This window comes from Apium graveolens, chromosome 11 (assembly GCF_009905375.1).
Source record: "Apium graveolens cultivar Ventura chromosome 11, ASM990537v1, whole genome shotgun sequence".
Lineage (NCBI taxonomy): Eukaryota > Viridiplantae > Streptophyta > Magnoliopsida > Apiales > Apiaceae > Apium > Apium graveolens.
This window is the reverse complement of record NC_133657.1, coordinates 82757757-82781564: the sequence shown is the minus strand read 5'-3', so window position 1 is coordinate 82781564 and position 23808 is coordinate 82757757. Positions and strand designations below refer to the sequence as shown.

The 23808-nt window shown below is 39.4% G+C and overlaps 2 non-coding genes across 2 annotated transcripts; both read left to right on the top strand.

Annotated features, from left to right (window-relative positions):
* The first annotated feature begins 10744 nt into the window (after positions 1-10744).
* LOC141698712 (small nucleolar RNA R71) lies at positions 10745-10851 on the top strand. The gene has a single exon (XR_012565217.1). It is a non-coding gene; the product is annotated as a small nucleolar RNA R71 (small nucleolar RNA).
* A 9603-nt stretch (positions 10852-20454) lies between these two features.
* LOC141699469 (small nucleolar RNA R71) lies at positions 20455-20561 on the top strand. Its single transcript, XR_012565932.1, has one exon. It is a non-coding gene; the product is annotated as a small nucleolar RNA R71 (small nucleolar RNA).
* The last annotated feature ends 3247 nt before the right edge of the window (positions 20562-23808 follow it).

Here is a 23808-nt window from a genome sequence, read left to right as displayed (position 1 = left end):
GAGTTGATTGAACTAATGGCTGCTAATGAGTACCCGAATCCTACTCAGAGACTACCTCAGGGTAAGGTGGCAGGAATTCTGGAAGTGGGTGCAGCTACTGCTATAGCTGCTCAGCTTAATGCTTTCACGATGAAGGTGGATTCTTTGGCTAATTATGGAGTTAATCAGATCACTAGTGTCTGTGAGATTTATGCGGTGCGCACGAGACTGATCAGTGTGCTATTTCTAGTGAATCAGCTCAGTTCGTGAACAACTTTCAGAGGTCACAGCAGCCAGTGCCAGCCACTTATCATCCCAACAACCGCAATATTCCTAACTTCAGCTGGAGCAATACTCAGAATGTGGTTCAGCAGCCTTATCAGCAGTATGCAGCAAAGCAATACAACCCTCCTGGTTTTCAGCAACCGCAATATGCACCAAGACAACAACTCCAGCGGCCACAATCTAATGAAAAATCTGAATTGGAGGAGTTGAGGCTTATGTGCAAGAGCCAAGCGATTTCTATCAAGACCTTGGAGATTCAATTTGGGCAAATTTCCAATGCCTTGCTAAATCGTCAACCTGGTACACTCCCTAGTGACACTGAAGTTCCAGGAAAGAGTGAATCTAAGGAGCAGGTGAAGGAAATCACATTGAGGTCTGGGAAGGTTGCAAATCCTGGACATACTCAAGTTTCGGAAGATGAAGTTGTGGCTGAAGAAGAAGTGTAGAAGGAAGCAGAAGTGGAAGAAAGGAAGACTACTGTTGAACACACTCCTCCTGAGGGTAATACAAGGGAGAAACATATTTATCTTCCACCTTTTTTTCCTAAGAGGCTGAAGAAGAAAAAGCTGGATAAGCAGTTTAAGAAGTTTCTGGAGGTGTTCAAGAAACTTCATATAAACATACCTTTCGCTGAAGCTCTTGAACGGATGCCTAGTTATGCGAAGTTTATGAAAAGTATTCTCTCCCGGAAAGTGAATCTTGATGACTTAGAGACAGTTGCTCTCACGGAGGAATACAATGTTGTGCTACAACAAAAGTTGCCTCTGAAGCTTAAAGATCCTAGAAGCTTCACTATTCCTTGTACCATTGGAAATGTGTCATTTGACACATGCTTATGTGACTTGGGAGCTAGCATCAATTTGATGCCCTTATCAATCTTCAAGAAGTTGGACTTACCTGATCCAAACCTACTTATATGACCTTGCAGTTGGCCAATCGTTTTATTACATATCCACAAGGCATTGTGGAGGATGTCTTGGTCAAGGTTGATAAACTCATCTTTCCTGCTGATTTTTTAATTCTTGATTTCGAGGAGGTCAAGACGATTCCCATAATCTTGGGAAGACCATTCTTGGTTATTGGCCGAACCTTGATTGATGTGCAGAAGGGTGAGCTTAGTATGCGAGTGCTGGTTCAGGATGTGACGTTTAATGTTTTTAATGCCATGAAATTACCGACTGAAAATGAGGAGTGCTTAAAAGTGGAGTTGGTCTATTATATGGTTACTTCATAACTTGATCAATTGCTAAGGTCTGATGCCTTAGAGAAGGCCTTGTTGGGGAATTCAGATAGTGAAGATGACGAAGGGGATGAGCAAGTGCAGTATCTGAATGATTCTCCCTGGAAGCGAAGGCTGGATATGCCTTTTGATACTCTTCGAATGGAGGAGCTAAACAAATCTTCAAAGCGCCTCAAGCCATCTATTGAGGAAGCCCCTACTCTTGAGTTTAAACCATTTCCTGAATACTTAAGGTATGTTTTTTTAGGTGATGCATCTACTTTGCCTGTTATTATTGCATTTGACCTTTCAGGTAGTGATGAGGAAAAGCTCTTAAGAATTCTGAGAGAGTTCAAATTGACAATTGGATGGACTATAACAGATATTAAGGGAATTAGCCATTCTTATTGCATGCATAAAATTCTGCTAGAGGAAGGTAGCAAGCCTACTATTGAGCAACAGAGAAGGCTTAATCCAATCATGAAAGAAGTTGTGAAGAAGGAAATTCTTAAATGGCTAGATGCAGGGATCATTTATCCCATTTCCGACAGTTCTTGGGTCAGTCCAGTGCAGTGTGTACCGAAGAAAGGAGGTATCACAGTTGTTGCTAATGAGAATAATAAGCTCATTCCTACGAGAACAGTCACGGGGTGGAGAGTTTGCATGGATTACAGAAAGCTAAACAAGGCCACAAGAAAGGATCATTTCCCTCTTCCGTTTATTGATCAGATGCTTGACCGGTTGGCTGGGCATGAGTACTATTGTCTTCTGGATGGCTATTCGGGTTGTAATCAGATTTGCGTTGCTCCAGAAGATTAGGAGAAGACTACATTCACTTGTCCAATTAGGAATTTTGCCTTCAGATGAGTTTCTTTTGGGTTGTGTGGAGCGCCTGCCATATTTCAGATATGCATGCTGGCTATCTTTTCTAACATGATTTGTCAGAATGTGGAGGTGTTCATTGATGATTTCTCTATATTTGGTGATTCTTTTGACAAATGCTTGCAGAATCTTGGCACCATTTTTAAAAGGTATGATGAGACCATTCTGGTTCTCAACTGGGAGAAATGTCATATTATGGTGCGACAAGGCATTATTCTTGGGAACAAGGTCTCTAGTAAAGGACTTGAGGTGGACAAATCCAAGGTGGGGGTTATCGAAAACCTTCCTCCACCAATTTCTGTTAAGGGAATTCGCAGCTTTCTTGGTCATGTGGGATTCTATCGGCGGTTCATCAAGGACTTCTCAAAAATTTCTAAACCTTTCTGCAATCTTCTAGAGAAATATGTCCCGTTCAAGTTTGATTACGAGTGCCTAGCTGCTTTTGAGTTCTTAAAGAAGAGTTTAATCACGACACCTGTCATAACTGCACCTAATTGAGATGAACCTTTTGAGATGATGTGCGATGCAAGTGACTATACAGTTGGAGCAGTTCTTCGGCAGAGAAAGAACAACATATTTCATGTGGTCTACTATGCTAGTAAGGCCCTAAATGGTACTCAACTGAATTATACTACTACTGAGAAAGAGCTCTTAGCCATTGTCTACAGTTTTGGGAAGTTTTGATCTTATTTGCTTGGGACGAAGGTGACAGTTTTCACTGATTACGCTGTTATTCGCTATCTCGTCTCGAAGAAAGACTCGAAGCCTAGATTGATTAGATGGGTTCCTTTACTTCAGGAGTTTGAGTTAGAGATCAAGGACAGAAAATGTACTGAGAATCAAGTCGTTAATCATCTCTCTCGGTTGGAAGATCCAAGTGTAACTTCACAGCATAAGACATTGATAAATGAGTCTTTTCCCGATGAGCAGTTGTTTGGGGTGCAATAAGGAGAACCGTGGTTCGCAGACATTGTGAACTACCTTGTGAGTAATATCATGCCTCCATACTTGTCTTTTGCTTAAAGAAAGAAGTTTCTTCATGAGGTGAAGTGGTACATGTGGGATGAGCCATATTTGTTTAGGCAATGAGCTGACCATATCAGCAGGAGATGTATTCCGTACAGTAAAACGGGGGGATCTTAAGAGATTGTCATTCGACTGCTTATGGAGGCCACTATTGTGGACAAAAGACACCAACTCATATCCTTCAAGTAGGATTTTTCTGGCCTATATTGTTTAAGGATGTGCATCAATTTGTTTTGAAGTGTGATCGATGCCAGCGTGTGTGTAATATGTCTAAGAGGAATAAGATGCCTTTTAATGTGCTTCTCGAGGTTGAAGTCTTCGATGTTTAGGGAATCGACTTCCTGGGGCCATTTGTCTCATCTTGTAATAATCCGTATATCTTGTTGGCGGTTGATTATGTCTCGAAATGGGTTGAAGTCAAGGCTTTACCGACAAATAATGTGAAGGTAGTGCTTAATTGTCTTCATAATCAGTGATAAGGGATCGCATTTCTACAATCGCAAGTTCACTGCTATGATGCAAAGGTATAATGTGAATCATCGCATCACTACAGCTTATCATCCTCAGACAAATGGTCAAGCTCAGGTATCTAACATAGAGATCAAGCATATTTTAGAGAAATTTGTGTGTCCATCAAGGAAGGATTGGTCTTTGAAGCTTGATGAAGCTGTTTGGGCATATAGAACAATATACAAGACTCCGCTTGGCATGTCACCATTTCAGTTGGTTTATGGTAAGAGATGTCATTTGCCTATGGAGCTCGAGCATAAATCATATTGGGCTTTGAAGAAGTTGAACCTTAATTTAGATGCAACTGGTAAGAAAATAATGCTTCAATTGAATGAACTAGATGAGTTTCGGCTTCAAGCGTATGAGAACAACAAAATGTATAAGGAAAACATCAAGAGGTGGCACGATAGGGGTCTAGTGCTCAAATCATTTTTGCCGGCGCAACAAGTTCTGTTATTCAACTTTCGTCTCCATATTTTTCCTGGAAAGTTGAAGTCGAGGTGGTCAGGGCCGTTTATTATCAAAACTGTGGTTCCATATGGAGCGGTAGAGATTTTTGAGAATGATCTAGGACAAGCGTTCAAGGTAAATGGAAAGATTGAAGCATTTCTATGGGGATACGGTAAACCGTGAGGTAGTGAGTGCCATTTTATTGTCTACCTGATCTCGAGTTTCTACGTCAAGCTAATGACGTAAAGCAAGCACTTCTTGGGAGGCAACCTAAGTTTGTTGTACAGTAGTAGATAGAGGAAGAAGAAAACAAGGAGAAAAATACAAAAAAATCAGAAAAAGAAAAAAATTGGAGTTCAACTACAGAAGCACGGCGCGCCCGCGCTGAGAAGAGCGGGGCGGCCGCGCTGAAAAGTCAGTAACTGCGCGCGCCCGTGCTAGCATGCGGGGCGGCCGCGCTGGAATTCCAGAAGCATGGGGCGCCCGCCCTGCCAGGCGGGGCGGCCGCGTTGAGCCCCTGTAGTCAAAAAAAGTTAGCAAAATAAACAGAAAATTGGGGACTTCATTACAATATCAATTCAAACCCGAATTTTAATCTCCCACATCCCATATTTCCCTCTCCAAATCAATTTCCATCACCCCATTATTCCCATTATTCCTATAATCAATTCCCACTTCTTTTCCATAACTAATTCTCTCCAAACTCCAATATATACACACACTTATACACAAACTTCTCCATCACTTCTCAAATTCTCAAACACAAATCTCTCTTATACACATATCTCGTATTCTCTCTTATTCAATCTCAATTGCACCCAAAAGGCAACGAACCCAAGTGAGCAGCAGCACCACTGATTCTTCAAGCATGGGTGGTGTGAGGCCCGGGTTTTTAACTCCGGAGGCTGAGGCCGAGTATACAAGGCTGCTTTCTAAGCCTATAGCCAAGGAGCGAGGTTTTCTGCCATCGGGGAGGGATGGTAAGTTGTTGGAGATGATTATGGGGATGGGGTGGATAGCTTTTTGTGAGGCACCCGCTGCGGTACCTATCAGTGTGGTTCACGAGTTCTACGCAAATGTAAAGGCGGAGAAGAACGGTTTCACTGTGGTGAGGGGAATGACGGTGGACTATAGTGTTGCGGCGATTCGGAAGGTGATTGAGCAGCCCGAGAGAAGGCCAGAGCAGGAGAACTGGAATGAGAAAATTGGGGATGATTTTAACTTGGATTTAATCGTTGCTACCCTGTGTGTGCCTGAGACTCACTGGAAGTTCAAGAAGGGCATGAACGAGTATGCCATTTTCCCTGCCTCATGCAAGAACAGGTTTGCACGTGCATGGAAATCTTTTATTCGTGCTAACATCATGCCATCTTCTCATGTGCATGATGTTACGGTGGAGCGTGCACGTTTATTTTGAGGGATTCTTCAGGGAGACTATGTAGATCTCGGGATGGTTATTCATCAGGGTATTATGAGGTTCTTGCGAGGGAATACTATGGGTTCTATACCCTATGCGTCTATTGTGACGAAGTTGTGTGTGGTGGTTAGAGTTTATTGGCCCGCACACGAGTAGTTGCAGCTCCCGAGTGCCCCGATCAATAGTTCGACGTTGTTGAGTATGCATGAGTGGTATGATGGGAAGCCTGATCCTAAGGGGCTTGGTTATTCTTATGACCATCTTTCAGGTGGAAGGCCAGCTGATCAGACGTATACTAGAGGTTCTTCGCAGGCCCGTAGAGCAGCATGGAGAGCTCATTTGGGTGAAGAGGCCGGTCCATCGCTGGAGCAGCAGCAGCAGGAGGAAGCACAGGGCAGTGCTGGTATGAGTTTAGCGCAGTATAGGCGCTTGATGAGGAGGATGGATGCGATGCATGACATCCATAATCGCTTTGCACATGACCTTACCTAGGTGTTGGGGACTACATTCAGAGCCACGGGAGTTGGCATCCAGTGGTCAGTATTCGGTGAGGACTCTGTGTATCCACCTCCAGACACTCTTGACACTCCACCCGTTGAGGGTGATGACCCTGATTCTGAGTAGGTATGCCTGATTCCTTACTATTACCTTCACTAAGGACAGTGAATATTTTAAGTTTGGGGGTAGTAGTTAAGGATTATATGTTATGTGTGGGTCGCATATAGTTTGCATATTGATGCTAGTTAGTTCATATAGTTGCATATTTTCCATGTAATAGTTTTTTTATTTTTGTGTTATAGTTTGTTCATATAGTTCATGCATTTACATTTTAACATGATCCCTTAGATAATTTTTCAGATTGATTTGTGATATTGATGCTAATGTAATGATGACGTGTTTAGTGATGTTAAGTCTTATCGAGTTGATTTGCATGCTAGAGACAATTGTAATTTCACTAAGTCTTATAGGTTGTTTGAGGGCTAGATCATGGTCATGGTTTGTTTGTTTGTTGAGGTTTAATCACTTGTTTATATTTAAAATTTAGGATATTCTCTTAATGATAAAATAACATTGATATTTAAAAATTGGAGAAAAGTTGGATTTCATTGCTAGTTGTTATGGCTAGGTGTCAAATGGCTATTAGTCGGCTCATTTTTTATGAGTAGTCTAGGGTTGAACGAGATGGAGTGAAACGCACTCGTTAAGAAATTATGAAAAAAAAGAAAAAAAATATAGGAAAAATGTGTGTTATGCATAATTGATAACGAGTGGGCTCTTTAATACTCGAGTTATTAAGTTCTTAGGGGACTTTGTGCCTAGTGATCTAAGGCTTTTATAGTATGGGATCCACTAGCCTAACGCTCGCCACATGGGTATTATTGTATAAGTCTTTTGTGGACCTCACTCATTGCACGGTCAAATAAGCATATTTGTGTTGTTTATGTGTTAGTAATAAAAGCATGAATCCATGTATAACTACGATATAAGAATTGAAGTGTTGTAAGTCATTTTGAGTTTAGCTTTTATTCTATTTATAACCATGTGATTGCCTTGATGAGGAGTGAGTCATGATTATTGATCTAGCTGCGATAGTATAACTGTAAGAATTTGCACAGACGCACGTTTTTGGCTTGTAAGTTGATTTGTAAGATTTGATTGATCTTTGTGTGAATAACTGCATTTGTTAAGATGTTGCTCATCGGTTGGTTTAGTTAATCTGAAGGGATTATTGCATTCATATAGTTTGCATTCATGCATTTTTATTTCTTTTTCTTTGAGTCTGTTTATGCTTGAGGACAAGCATCGGTTCAAGTTTGGGGGTGTGTTAAGTGGCATTTATGTCCACTTATAATGTCCTATAAAGGCTTGAATTGATATTTTTGTACTCCAGTTATTTGTGTTTTTGATGTGTTTTGTAGTGTTTTTGCATTTCAGGCTTATATCAGGGATTCAGGTGATTTGGCACTATTTTTATGCTAAATTGGTGTTAGGATGGTGTCTTGAATAAAAGCTCATAGATCGTCAACTCAAACCAGCCAAGAAAATAAGAAAAAGAAGATTTTCCAGAAGGTCAGCGCGCACGCACTGTAGTAGCGCGCGGCCGCGCCGGGATGCAGATTTGCAACGCGCCCACGCTAGTAAAGCGCGCGACCGTGCCAGGTCGGGATCACAGAATCCTGTATTCTACTCTAATTTTGATCAGCTGGACTTCTAATCTGCATGGGCTGCTATATAAACATAACTTATGATCATTTTTCATAACAAGACAGACCAGAGCTTAAGGAGAAGGCGTAAGAAGACCGTATAACATAATTCTACCAAGGAGAAGATGATCTAGTTTATTCTTGTGATTCTTTGTTTTAAGTTGTAATCTTGGATGCTAGTTTCTTATTTGTGAACCTATACTCTTGTGTATCGTACTTGGATTTATTATTTATTCAGTATAAAGACTACGTTTATTGTAACATGCTTTCATCGGAACCCATATTGATGATGAGTCTGATTATGGGCTAATCATTATCTTGGGGTTCTAGCGGATTTACTTATGGATTTAATTAGTTAATTTTTTTTGATGCCTTAGGGTGTGGTGATTGTATGATAGCCTAGTATTGGTTGTGGTTATTCATCTTATGATCGTCGCGAACTTAAAATATAGTGTGTTAATCACTAATGAAGTGAAAGTGAATTTAGGGGTTTAGAACTTCCCATGCTAACATAGGTTCATGTATTTGTTATGCATGATTCGTAGGTAATTTTAACCATCTTACTTTCCCTGTGTAATCATGATAGATAACTTGCGCATTAACCCGTTATGTTGTCAAATTCTATAGACATATAGGGTCTCAATATAATTGGTGTCTATTCAGCTTCTATCTATTTTGTGGATATCTGGTAGTAGGGTAATCGTACAACGAAAGTTGGCATTTATTAGTTTCGTGTTATCTGATTAGTGTCATCACCATTGCATGTTAAGGTTAAAGAATAAAAAGGCTATTGAATGAAGTAGTAATGAAGTTAGAATCCCACGTTTGTGTCATATAGTAGAACAATCATTTTTAATCTTTTAGTTAATATTATTTAGTATAATCTCTTAGTTAATCATAGTTATAAAAAATATTAATTTGTTAATCGTCTTAGTATTGGATAATAACCATACCATTGTTGCATAAGTACATTGATTGAAATTAACCTAAACCAGTCTCTCTGGGAATGAACTAGAAATAATTATATATTACTTGCGATCGCGTATACTTGCGCGAATATAAGCGCGTGTTTTATCCTAACAAGCAACCCCTCGAGGATTTATATATGATTACATATTTCCACGAATATCTTATTTTCTTTATTTTAATATCCCAAACACTATTCACCTCAAGAACACGGAATCACTAACCGAACACTGAATTAATTATCCGTAAAAGATTCGAAAGAATTTTTTAATTTATCGAGTACCGTATTAAACCCCCCTTCTATGATACTTCTGGACCTAACATATACCTTAACACGCAACCTACAGATACTTTCATTGCAGACCTGTTGAAGATGCCCTTCACATTGATCTTGCAGTACTCATCAGTTGGTTTGCTCCAAATTGCCATAACTTTTGAAGATTGTACTTTTGTGTTTAGTATTTGTGTATGCAGATTTGGTGTGTTTAGCACAAGAATAAGGTGTAATTTATAGCCATTACACTAGTGTTGGATACAAATGCACAATTGTTGTAACCACTTCTACTACAATCTCATGACCACCATTAGTCATAGTGCATAAATATTTACTAGCACCTGACCATTGTACCATTACACCACCACTATACTTAACAGGCCTGAAATGTACAAAAATATTCCAATAAAATGCAACAAAAAAATAAGACTTGTTAAAAATAGAAATTGGTACTTACTTGCTAACTTTCCTCATTGCATTAGGACATATAGAATTTAGTTGATAGATGAGCAACAGTTTGTCCCTCCTAATCTGAATTCTTCTCATGACAGCCTTATGTATTCCATGTAGTAGTCCAATAATAGGTAAATCTCTAAAATTTCCAATATTATTATTGAAGACCTAATAATAATTGTTTACAAACATGTCTGACATGCAAGTATTAGGAAATTCTGATCTAGTCCGCTATGATCATGGTTTCTCCATTAGCTAGTCGTAAGATTTATTTTACAACTATTATCAAATCATTAAATATGAATTGCATAAGTTCCAGTATAGTGAAAGCATTACAAGAAACAAATAATATGTTATTACCTTCTTCAGTGCATCCATGGGTTTGTTAAAAGAGTACTCAGTTGTGGCCTTTGCTACCAACCATAGTACCGACATTAATCTCTGTCTTTTATGCACCTTTTTCATCTTATTATAGAAATGCATTACACATAAACTATGTTCTACATTTGGAAACACATTAATGAGTGCATTGATTAAACCCTGCATGGAAGTTTTAATATGAGATATTAACATTTGGAACTCTATAATGGATGATCAATGTAAATGTTGTTTTTACCTTCTGTCTATCTGATATAAATGTCCAAGCACCACATTCATTGCCGTTGTTAGGATGATAGGTGGCTGGCACAGGTTGCTGCGATTGTTATAACTTGCTCACGAACTGAGCTGATTCATTAGAAATTGCGCACTGATCAGTCTCATGGGCATCAACACGAAGTTCACAGACACTAGTAATCTGATTAACTCCATAATTAGCCAAAGTATCCACCTTCATTGTCAAAGCCTTAAGTTGGGCAGCTATAGCAGTTGCTGCGTCCAACTCCAGAATTCCTGCTACTTTTCCCTGAGTCAGTCTCTGGGAAGGATTCTGGTACTCATTAGCAGCCATCAGTTCAATAAGTTCATAAGCTTCATCGTAGCTCTTAGCCCACAAGGCTCCTCCTGATGCTGCATCAAGCATGGGCCTAGAAGTAGGACCCAATCCATTATAGAAACAGTTGATAATCATCCAATCAGGCATGCCATGGTGTGGGCACTTCCTTAGCATCTCCTTATATCGATCCCAAGCCTCATACAGAGATTTTCCAGTTTGATGCGCGAACTGGGTAAGAGCATTCTTGATTGCTGTAGTCTTCGCCATGGGAAAAAATTTAGTGAGAAACTTTTGAGCAAGATCTTCCCAAGTTGTGATAGACCATGCCGGTAGAGAGTGTAACCAACACTTAGCTTTGTCCCTCAAAGAGAATGGGAAGAGTTGCAGCTTGATAGCATCTTCTGACACACCATTGAACTTGAAAGTGTCGCAAATCTCGATGAAATCCCTGATGTGCATGTTGGGGTCTTCGGTAGGAGAACCCCCGAACTGAACTGAGTTCTGTATCATCTGGATCGTTCTTGACTTGATCTCAAAAGTGTTAACCACGATGGCTGGTCTAATGATGCTAGACTGAATGTCATTAATCTTTTCTTTAGAATAGTCCATCAAAGCCTTCGGATTTTCTGCTTGATCACCCATAGCTACTATAATTGGCTCTTCAACTTTCACTTCTTCTTCTACCTTCTTTTCTTTCTCAGAAACTTCCTTGCCCATTACCACAAGTTCTTCCTCGGCTTTATCCAGTGTTCTCTTACGGGTACGCGAACGCGTATGCATACACCCTCGCTAGATCACCTGAAATAAAACAAGGAAACAAATAAGTAACAATGTCCAAGTCAATGAACTTTAACGACGACTGATGGAAAGCACATAAACTAGTAATTAACACTGCAGTTCCCGGCAGTGGCGCCGCGCGGCCGCGCGCAACACCAGCGCGGGCGCGCCTACCTTCTGCCAAAACTTTATTTTTTCTTCTTATTTATTCCTTGCAGCTTCGAGTCAATCTTCCAAGCTTTTATTCCAACACATCCTAAACACCATATTAGCATCAAAACAATGCTAATTCACCTGATTCACAATGTAAAGCCTGAAATGCAAAAACACTTGGAAACACGTTAAAACACAAATAACTTGAGAACAAATACACCAACTCAAAGCTTATTAGAGAATAAATAAGTGTCATAAATGCCACTTAACAACCATCTCAACTGTGCGTCCAGGCATCACATTTTTCAACTGATTACCATAGTCCCACAGTAGCCCAAACTGTAATTTATAGTCATCTGTGATATGACCTAGTGCCATTCTTTTTGCTCTACGAACAACATGTACACTAACATCACACCTCCAATAATTAACTACCTTTTTGTACAGAGAATTTGATAGGTCCATATTTAGCATATTTTTAATACCTATTTTATGTCCTTTTTTGTAATTTTATTAATAAATAAATAGTTTTATTTGGTTTTGTAGGATAATTAATAAAATCAGAATTTGAGCTGGAAAATGTGCTAAAAAAGAAGGAAGTGGACTATTCTTGAAGTCAAAGGAATTAGAAAATAAATAGAATACTTGTTGGAGAAGAAAAATGAATAAATGGAAATACTTTTAGAATCCTACTTGTAATCAAAGGCCCAAATCCCTAATTTTTTTCCTCTATAAATATGGGGCTCCTCCCTTGTATTTGAGACACCAAAAATTAAATAGCGTTTCTATTTTCAGCAGGTGATTATTATCCGGCAAACTCTTTTTCTCGATTTATATATTATAAATTTCAGTGATTTATTTCCACTCTATAGTGTATTTAGCTTCTTTTCCATCCCATCAAGGTGTAATTTGGTGATAGGGACTACACCTTGCGTTTCTCATTTACTTTGCTTTCGTTATTATATTAATTAATACATTGATTTTGTATTCTATTATATCAAATTCGAATGGTTGAATTTTTATTAACTTCAGTTTTTATGCATGATTTTGGTCACCTAGTCTCTTTATTATATAATTTGTTTCGTACGAATCATATTTTCAATAATTGTTTGCTTATTAGAGCATAAATAAGTGTCATAAATACCACTTAACACACCCCCAAACTTGAATCGATGCTTGTCCTCAAGCATAAATAGACTCAAAGAACAATAAATAAAAATGTATGAATGCAACTAATATGAATGCATCGATCCCCAAAGAATAACTAAACCAATAAACTAGCAACACCTTAGCAAATGCAATTATCTGCATAAAGGTCCATCAAATTTCACAAATTAATCTACACACCAGAGACGTGCGTGTGTGCAAATCCTTACAGATATACTATCACAACTAGATCGACAATCATAACTCATTACTTATCAAAACAATCGCAAGTTTATAAACAGAATAAAAGCTAGACTCAAAATAACTTATAACACTTCAATTCTTATATCGGAGTTAACATGGATTCAAGCTTTTATTCATCACAAAATAACACAAATATGCTTATTTGATCGTGCAATGAGTGAGGTCCACAAAAGACTTACACAATAGCACCCATGTAGCGAGCGTTAGGTTAGCGGATCCCAGACTATAAAAGCCTTAGGTCACTAGGCACAAAGTCCCTTAAGAACTTAATAACTCGAGTACTAAAGAGCCCACTCGTGATCAATTATACATAACACTTATTCTTTTTTTTCTATTTTTTTTCAATAATATTTTTTTTATTTCTGAATGAGTGCGTTTCGCTCCATCTCATTCAACCCTAGACTACTCATAAAAATATGAGCCGGCTACTAGCCATTTGACGCCTAGCCACACCACTAGCAATGAAATCCAATTTCCTCCAATTTTTAAATATCCATGTCTTTTATTATTAAGGGAATACCCTAAATTCTAAATATAAACAAGCGATTAAACCTCGACAAATAAACAAACTATGACCATGATCTAGCACTGTAGCAACCTATAAGACTTAGTGAAATATAAGTATCTCTAGCATGCAAATCAATCCAATAAGACTCGACATCACTAAATACGATATCACCACACTAGCATCAATATCACCAATTAATCGGAAAAATTATCTAAGGGAATCATAATATAATGCAAATGCATGAAACTACATGAACAAATTATCATAAAAACTACCAAAAATAAAAAAAACTACATGGCAAAATATATGCAACTATATGAAATAAAACTATCATGAACATGCAAACTATATGAGACTCACACAAACATATTCGTTCAACTACTACCCCCAAACTTAAAATATTCACTGTCCTCAGTGAAGGTAATAGTAAGGAATCAGGCATACCTACTGTGAATCAGAATCCTCACCCTCAACGGGTGGAGTGTCAGGTGTGTCTGGAGGCGGATACACGGAGTACTCACCAAATATTGGCCACTAAATGTCAACTCCTGTGGCCCTAAATGCAGTCCCAAGTGCCTGGGTGAGATCGCGTACAAAACAACTATGGATGTCGTGCATTGTATCCATCCTCCTCGCAAGACGCCTATACTGTGTCGAACTCAAACCAGCTCCCATCTCTGCTCCTGCTGCCTCCTCCTCCACCTGCTGCTGCTGCCGCGATCCTGATGGTCCAGCCTCCTCTCCATACTGAGCCATCCAAGCTGCTCGTCGGGCATGCTGAGAACCTCCTGCTATAGCTGCCTCCATAGGCACACTACCTGGCAGATGAGCATAAGAGTAACCAAGCCCCTTAGGATCGGGCTTCCCTCTATACCACTCGACCATGTTGTGCAGTGTAGAACTGTCAATATGAGCACTGGGAATCTGAAGCTGCTCATGTGCTGGCCAATGAACACCAACTGCCACGCATAACTTCGTCACAATGGAGGCATAAGGAATAGCCCCAGTAGTACCTCCTCTCAAAAACCTCAGGATCCCCTGATATATCACCATCCCCAAATCAATGTAATCACCCTGCAGAATACCCCAAAGTAAACGAGCACGCTCAACCGTAATCTCATGCACATGCGAAGATGGCATGATGTTAGCACAAATAAACAAGTTCCAAGCCCGTGCATACCCGTTCATGCATGAAGTAGGGAATGTGGAGTAATCAGTAGTGCCCCTCTTCAACTTTCAATGAGTCTCAGGAACACAGAGAGTAGCAATAATAAGATCCAAATCAAAGCCCTATGGAGTCCTATCGTTCCATGTATCCTGACCCACCTTCCTCGCAGGCTGCTCAATCACCCTCCTGATAGCCTCTGCACTGTACTCAATAGTCATCCCTCTCACCGCCGTGAAACCATTCTTCTCCGCCTTTGCGTTAACATAAAACTCCCGCACAACACTCATGGGCACAACAGCGGGAGCCTTATAAAAAGGAACCCAGCCCATCTCAAGGATCATCTCCAAAAGCTTACCATCACTCCCTGATGGTAGAAATCCTCTCTCCTTAGCAATAGGCTTTGAGAGAAGCCTCGTGTACTCCTCTTCAGCCCCGGGAGTAGAAAATATGGGCCTCACACCACCCGCAGATGAAGAGTCGGTGGTGCTGTTTCCAACTTGAGTTCTTTGTCTTTTGGGTGCCATCGGATTGAAAAAGAGAGAATAAAAGCTTAAGTGTTTAGAGAGAATATGTGTTTGAGATTTTGTAAACTGGTGGAGAAGATGTATATAAGTATATGTATTTATAGGTGGGGATGTGAATTTGATAAAGAATAAAAGTGGGAATTGATTATGGGAATCGTGGGAATAATGGAATTAATTAGGAGAGGGAATTATGGGATGTGGAAGAGTAAAAATCGGGTTAGAATTGATTTTGAGATTCAAATCCCGATTTTACATGATAAACTGCCGCCTTAATTTTTTTTCTGAACAGGGACCCGGCGCGGCCGTGCGCTGAGACGGCACGGGCGTGCTCTACTTCTGGAAAACTAGCGCAGCCGCGCGCTAAAACAGCACGGGCGCGCTCAGCTTCTGGAAAAATGGTGCGGCCGCGCGCTAGATCAGTGCGGGCGCGCCCAGCTTCTGTACTTGGTCCTAAAAATTTTTCTTTTTCTGATTTTTTTGTGTTTTTCTCCTTTCTTCTTGTTCCTCTACCTACTAATGTACAACAAACTTGGGTTGCCTCCCAAGAAGCACTTCTTTTACATCGTTAGCTCGACGTAGAATCTCGAGATCAAGTGGATAATAAAACGGCACTAACCACCTCGTGGTTTTTCGTGTCACCATAATAATGCTTCAACCGTTGACCATTTACCTTGAATGCTTGGCCCGGATCATTCTCAAAAATTTCCACCGCTCCATGTGGAAACACGGTTTTGATTATGAAGGGCCCTGACTATCTTGACTTCAACTTTCCAGCAAAAAGACGGAGACGAGAGTTGAATAAAAGAACTTGTTGCCCTGGCACAAATTCCTTGAGCAATAGACCCCGATCGTGCCACCTCTTGACTTTTTTCTTGTACATTTTGTTGTTCTCATAAGCTTGAAGTCGAAATTCGTCAAGTTCGTTCAATTGAGGCATCATTTTCTTTCCAGCTGCATCCAAGTCCAGATTCAATTTCTTCAAAGCCCAATAAGTTTTATGCTCGAGCTCCACCGGAAAATGACACCCCTTACCATAAACCAACTGAAACGGCGATATTTCCAATGGAGTCTTATATGTTGTTCTATACGCCCAAACAGCTTCATCAAGCTTCAAAGACCAATCTTTCCTTGATGGACACACAACCTTCTCTAGAATGCGCTTGATCTCTCTGTTAGATACCTCAGCTTGACCATTTGTCTGAGGATGATAAGCCGTAGCAATGCGATGATTCACATTATACCTTTTCATCATAGCAGTGAACTTACGATTACAAAAATGCGACCCCTCATCACTGATTATGACTCTCAGAGTTCCAAGCCTTGTGAATATATGCTTGTGAAGAAAATTAAGCATGAATTTTGCATCGTTTGTTGGCAACGCCTTAACTTCAACCCATTTTGACACATAATCAACCGCCAACAGGATATACTGATTAATGCAAGATGAGATGAATGGCCCCATGAAGTCAATTCCCCAAACATCGAAGACCTCAACCTCGAGAAGCACATTAAGAGACATCTCATCCTTTTTAGATATATTACCCACACGTTGACATCGATCACATTTCAAAATGAACTGATGCGCATCTTTAAACAATGTTGGCCAAAAGAAACCTGCTTGAAGAACATGAGCTGCTATCTTTTCTCCACCATAATGTCCCCCATAAGCCGTTGAGTGGCAATCTCGCAAGATCGCCCCCCCCCCATTTCGCTGTAAGGAATACATCTCCTGATGATTTGGTCAGCTCCTTGGCGAAAAAGAAATTGCTCATCCCACATATACCACTTCACTTCATGTAGAAACTTCTTCCTTTAAGCATAAGATAAGTCAGGAGGCATGATGTTACTCACAAGGTAGTTCACAATGTCTGCAAACCACGGTTCTTCTTCTTGCACTCCAAACAGCTGCTCATCGGGAAAAGTCTCATTTATCAATGTCTTATCCAATGAAGTAGCATTAGGATTCTCTAATCGTGAGAGATGATCATTAACTTGATTTTCAGTTCCTTTTATGTCCTTGATCTCTAGTTCAAATTCTTGGAGCAAAAGAACCCATCAAATCAATCTAGGCTTTGAGTCCTTCTTTGAGACTAGATATCGAATGGCGGCGTGATCCGTGAAAACTGTCACCTTAGTCCCAAGTAGATAAGATCGAAATTTCTCAAAACAATAGACAATAGCGAAAAGTTCTTTCTCCGTAGTAGTGTAATTCAGTTGAGCACCATTTAGAGTCTTACTAGCGTAGTAGACTACATGAAATATATTGTTCTTTCTCTGCCCAAGAACTACTCCAATTGCATAGTCACTTGCATCACACATCATCTCAAAAGGCTCATTCCAATTAGGTGCAGTTATGATTGGTGTCGAGATTAGACTCTTCTTTAATGTCTCAAAATCCGCAAGGTACTCGTCATCAAACTTGAAAGGGACATCTTTCTCTAGTAAACTATACAATGGCTTTGAAATTTTCGAGAAGTCTTTGATGAAACGCCTGTAGAAACCCGCATGACCAAGAAAACTACAGATTCCCTTAACAGAAATAGGTGGGGGAAGATTCTCAGTGACACCCACCTTGGCCTTATCCACCTCAAGACCCTTACTAAAAACCTTATGCCCGAGAATTATGCCTTGACTTACCATAAAATGACATTTCTCCCAATTGAGAACCAAGTTGGTCTCAACGCACCTCTTGAGAACGTGTCCAAGATTTTGCAATCATTCATCAAAAGAATCGCCAAAGACTGAGAAGTTATCCATGAACACTTCCACATTCTGGCCAATCATGTCAAAAATGATGGCCATCATACATCGTTGAAATGTGGTTGGTGTACCACATAGACCAAAAGAAACTCGTTTAAAGGCGAACGTACCGAATGGACAAGTGAAGGTATTTTTCTCTTGATCTTCTGGAGCGATACGAATCTGATAATACCCCAAATAACCATCCAGAAGACAATAGTACTCATGACCAGCCAACTTGTCAAGCATCTGATCAATGAAGGGCAAGGGGAAATGATCATTCCTAGTGGCCTTATTTAGCTTCCTGTAGTCCATACAGACCCTCCACCCCATGACCGTTCGTGTAGGAATTAGCTCATTCTTCTAATTTGCTACCACAGTAATACCACCTTTCTTTGGCACACATTGCATCGGGCTCACCCATGAACTGTCAGAAATAGGGTAGATGATCCCTGCATCTAGCCACTTCAGAATTTCCTTCTTCACTACCTCCTTCATGATAGGATTAAGTCTTCTTTGTTGTTCGACTGTAGACTTGCTACCTTCCTCTAGCAGAATTTTATGCATACAGTAAGAAGGGCTGATTCCCTTGATATCTGTTATAGTCCATCCAATTGCCGATTTGAACTAACTCAGAATTCTCAAAAGCTTTTCCTCATCGCTACCTAAAAGGTCAGATGCAATAATAACAGGCAGAGTAGATGCATCACCTAAAAATGCATACCTTAAATGCTCAGGTAAAGGCTTAAGCTCAAGAGTAGGAACTTCCTCAATAGATGGCTTGAGGCGTTCAGGAGCTTTGCTCAATTCTTCCATTCCAAGAGATTCAAAAGGAATATCGATCTTCCTCTTCTAGGGAGACGCATTCAAATATTACAATTGCTCATCTCCTTCATCATCTTCACTGTCTGAATTTCTCAACAAGTCTTTTTCTAAGGCATCAGACCTTAGCATTTGATCAAGTTCCGATGTAACCACCGGGTCGACCAACTTGACTTTTAAGCACTCCTCATTATCAGTAGGAAATTTCATAGCATTGAACACATTGAAAGTCACATCCTGATCCAACATTCACATTGTAAGCTCACCTTTCTGCATATCAATCAAGGTCCGGCCAGTTGCCAAGAAGGGCCTTCCCAAGATTATGGGAATCTTCTTATCTTCCTCAAAATTAAGAATGACAAAATCAGCAGGAAAGATGAGTTTATCAACCTTGACCAAGACATCCTCCACAATACCTCGCGGATACGTAATAGAACGGTCGGCCAACTGCAAGGTCATATAAGTTGGTTTTGGATCAGGAAAGTCCAACTGTTTGAAGATTGACAAAGGCATCAGATTGATGCTAGCTCCCAAGTCACATAAGCATCTGTCAAAAGACACTTATCTAATAGTACATGGAATAGTTAAGCTTCCTAGATCTTTAAGCTTTGGAGGCAACTTCTGCTGCAGTACAGCACTGCATTCCTCCGTGAGAGCAACAGTCTCTAAATCATCTAGCTTCACCTTCCGAGAGAGAATACCCTTCATAAACTTTGCATAACTAGGCATCTGCTCGAGAGCCTCGGCGAAAGGTATGTTGATATGAAGTTTCTTGAACACCTCCAGAAACTTCTCAAATTGCTTGTCCAGCTTTTTCTTCTGCAGCCTCTTAGGAAAAGGCGATGAATGATAGATATGTTTCTCCCTTGTATTACCCTCAGGCAGAGTGTGCTCAAAAGTAACCTTCCTTGGTTCCACTTCTTCATCCTACTGTTTTGCTTCTTTTTCAGCCTCGGCTTCTTCAGTCAACTCTTGAGTTTGTTCGAGATTCGCAACCTTTCCAGACCTTAACGGCCTTTACCTGCTCTTTAGCTTCCTTCCTTCCTGGCACTTCAGTGTCACTAGGCAATGTACCAGGCTGACGATTAAGCAAAGCATTAGCAATCTGCCCAATTTGATTTTCCAAGGTCTTGATAGAAACAATTTGGCTCTTGCACATAAGCTTCAACTCCTCTAATTCAGATTTTTCATTAGCTTGTTGCAGTCGGAGTTATTGTTTTGGTGCATACTGCAGTTGCTAAAACCCAGGGAGGTTGTACTGCTTAGCTGGATACTGCTGATAAGGATGTTGAACCGCATTCTGAGCATTGCTCCAACTGAAATTAGGATGATTGCAGTTGTTGGGATGATAGGTGGCTGGCACAGGTTGTTGCGATCGCTGGAAGTTGCTCACGAACTGAACTCATTCATTAGAAGTTGTGCACTGATCAGTCTCATGGGCACCAGCACAAAGTTCACAGACACTAGTAATCTGATTAACTCCATAATTAGCCAAAGTATCCACCTTCATTGTCAAAGCCTTAAGTTGGGCAGCTATAGCAGTTGCTGCGTTCAACTCTAAAATTCCTGCTACTTTTCCCTGAGTCAATCTCTAGGAAGGATTCTGGTACTCATTAGCAGCCATCAGTTCAATAAGTTCATAAGCTTCATCATAGCTCTTAGCCCACAAGGCTCCTCCTGATGCTGCATCAAGCATTGGCCTAGAAGTAGGACCCAATCCATTGTAGAAATAGTAGATAATCATCCAATCAAGCATACCATGGTGTAGGCACTTCCTTAGCATCTCCTTATATCGATCCCAAGCCTCACACAAAGATTCTCCAGTTTGATGCGCGAACTGGGTAAGAGCATTCCTGATTGCTGCAGTCTTTACCATGGGAAAAAATTTATTGAGAATATTTTAAGCAAGATCTTCCCAAGTTGTGATAGACCCTACCGGTAGAGAGTGTAAACAACACTTAGCTTTGTCCATCAAAGAGAATGGGAAGAGTTGCGGCTTGATAGCATCTTCCGTCACACCATTGAACTTGAAAGTGTCGCAGATCTCGATGAAATCCCTGATGTGCATATTGGGGTCTTCGGTAGGAGAATCCCCAAACTGAACTGAGTTCTGTATCATCTGAATCGTGCTTGACTTGATCTCAAAAGTGTTAGCCGCGATGGCTGGTCTAATGATGCTAGACTGAATGTCATTAATCTTTGGCTTAGAATAGTCCATCAAAACCTTCGGATTTTCTGCTTGATCACCCATAGCTACTATAATTGGCTCTTCAACTTTCTCTTCTTCTTCTACCTTCTTTTCTTCCTCAGAAACTTCCCTGCGAATTACCACAAGTTCTTCCTCGGCTTTATCCAGTGTTCTCTTATGAGTACACGAACGCGTATGCATACACCCTCGCTAGATCACCTGAAATAAAACAAGGAAACAAATAAGTAACAATGTCCAAGTCAATGAACTTTAACGACCACGGATGGAAAGCACATAAGCTAGTAATTAACACTGCAGTCCCCGGCAGCGGCGCCAAAAATTTGTTAGTCGTTAACACGCGCTAATATTATACGCAAGTATATGAGTTTGCAAGTAGTATAAAATATAAATCAGATTTGATCCCACAGAGACTTAATTGGTTAACTAATTAATTCATGCACTTTAGCAACAATGTATGGTTATTATTCAATGCTAAGACGATAACAATTATTTGAGAATGTTGATAACTAAGAATTACGCTAACTATTATAACTACGAGAAAAAGATAGATTGAGTTAATATATATGACAAACATGGGATTTTAACTTTATTAAGTACTTCATTTAATAGCCTTATTATTCTCAACCTTAGCATGCAATGGTGATGATACTAATCAGACAACACGAAACTGATAAACGCCAACTTTCATTGCACGAGTACCGTTCTACCAGACATCCATAAAAGAGATAGAAGCTGAATAGGCACCAATTATATTGAGACCCTATATGTCTATAGAATTTGACAACATAACGGTTTAAGCACAAGTTATCTATCTTGATTACATAGAGCAAGTAAGATGGGTAAAATTACCTACAAATCATGCATATCAATACATGAACCTATGCTAGCATGGCAAGTTCTAAACCCTTAAATTCACTTTCGCTTCATTAAGAATTAACACGCTATCTTATAAGCTCGTGACGCTCATAAGACGAATATGCACAACCAATACTAGGATATCATATAATCACCACATACTAAGGCTTCAAACAATTTAACTAAAGAAATCCATAAATAAATCCGCTAGAACCCCACGATAATGATTAGCCCATAATTGAACTCATCGCCAATGTGGGTTCCAATGAAAACATGATATAGCAAACGTAGTCTTTATACGAATAAATAAACCAAAGTACACACAAGAATATAGGTTCAGCAAAACAAGAAACAAGCATCCAAATTACAACTCAAAACAAAGATTCACAAGAATAAACTAGATCATCTTCGCCTTTGTTGAATTGTACCAAAAGGTCTCTTGTCGTCTTCTCCTTCCTTGATGTCTTGATAACTCTAGATATATCTTTAAAAATGACCTAAATTATGTTTATATAGCAGTCCATGCATCCCAGGAGTCCAGAATTCGAATTGCAAATGAATCAGGATTTGTTTATCCCGACCCAGCGCGGCCGCGCGCTACACCGACTTCTTGTTCCCCCGGCACGGCCGCGCGCAACACCAGTGCGAGCACGCCTGCCTTCTGCCAAAACTTTATTTTTTCTTCTTCTTTATTCCTTGAAGCTTCGAGTCAATCTTCGAAGCTTTTATTCTAACACATCCTAAACACCATATTAGCATCAAAACAATGCTAATTCACCTGATTCACAAAGTAAAGCCTGAAATGGAAAAACACTTGAAAACACGTTAAAACATAAATAACTTGAGTACAAATACACCAACTCAAAGCTTATTAGAGCATAAATAAGTGTCATAAATGCCACTTAACAACCATCTCAACTGTGCGTCCAGGCATCACATTTTTCAACTGATTACCAGAGTCCCACAGTAGCCCAAATTATAATTTATAGTCATCCGTGATATGTCCTAGTGCCATTTTTTTTTGCTCTATGAACAACATGTACACTAACATCACACCTCCAATAATTAACTACCTTTTTGTGCAGAGAATTTGATAGGTCTATATTTAGCATATTTTTAATAACTATTTTATGTCCTTTTTTGTAATTTTATTAATAAATAAATAGTTTTATTTGGTTTTGTAGGAAAATTAATAAAATCAGAATTTGAGCTGGAAAAGGTGCTAAAAAGGAAGGAAGTGGACTATTCTTGAAGTCAAAGGAATTGGAAAATAAATATAATACTTGTTGGAGAAGAAAAATGAATAAAAGGAAATACTTTTAGAATCCTACTTGTAATCAAAGGCCCAAATCCCTAATTTTTTCCCCCTATAAATATGGGGCTCCTCCCTTGTATTTGTGACACCAAAAATTAAATAGCTTTTCTATTTTCAGCAGGTGGTTATTATCCGGCAAATTCTTTTTCTCGATTTATGTATTATAAATTTCAGTGATTTATTTCCACTCTACAGCATATTTAGCTTCTTTTCCATCCCATCAAGGTGTAATTTGGTGATAGGGACCACACCTTGCGTTTCTCGTTTACTATGCTTTTGTTATTATATTAATTAATACATTGATTTTATATTCTGTTATATCAAATTCGAATGGTTGAATTTTTATTAACTTCAGTTTTTATGCATGATTTTGGTCACCTAGTCTCTTTATTATAAATTTGTTTAGTACGAATCATATTTTCAATAATTGTTTGGTTAATCTTAGTTATGTGTAGCTAAATCTATCTCCTAGGATGAAGATGAAGTTAAATTAATTATTTACGATATTTACTTGTTGCAATTGATAAATTTCATAATTTTTCTTGGTGCTTAATTGTTTAATTGGTAAATTGATTTTGAAATATTATTATTACCAGATTTATTTTTCATAGCATATGCTTGCTCCATGAAGTTTTGATAAGTTATTGTAAGATAACATGTTTCATAGTATATGCTTATCTTGTTAATTAAAATTTACTTGTGAAGAAAAGAGAATTAATTTTAGGGTGA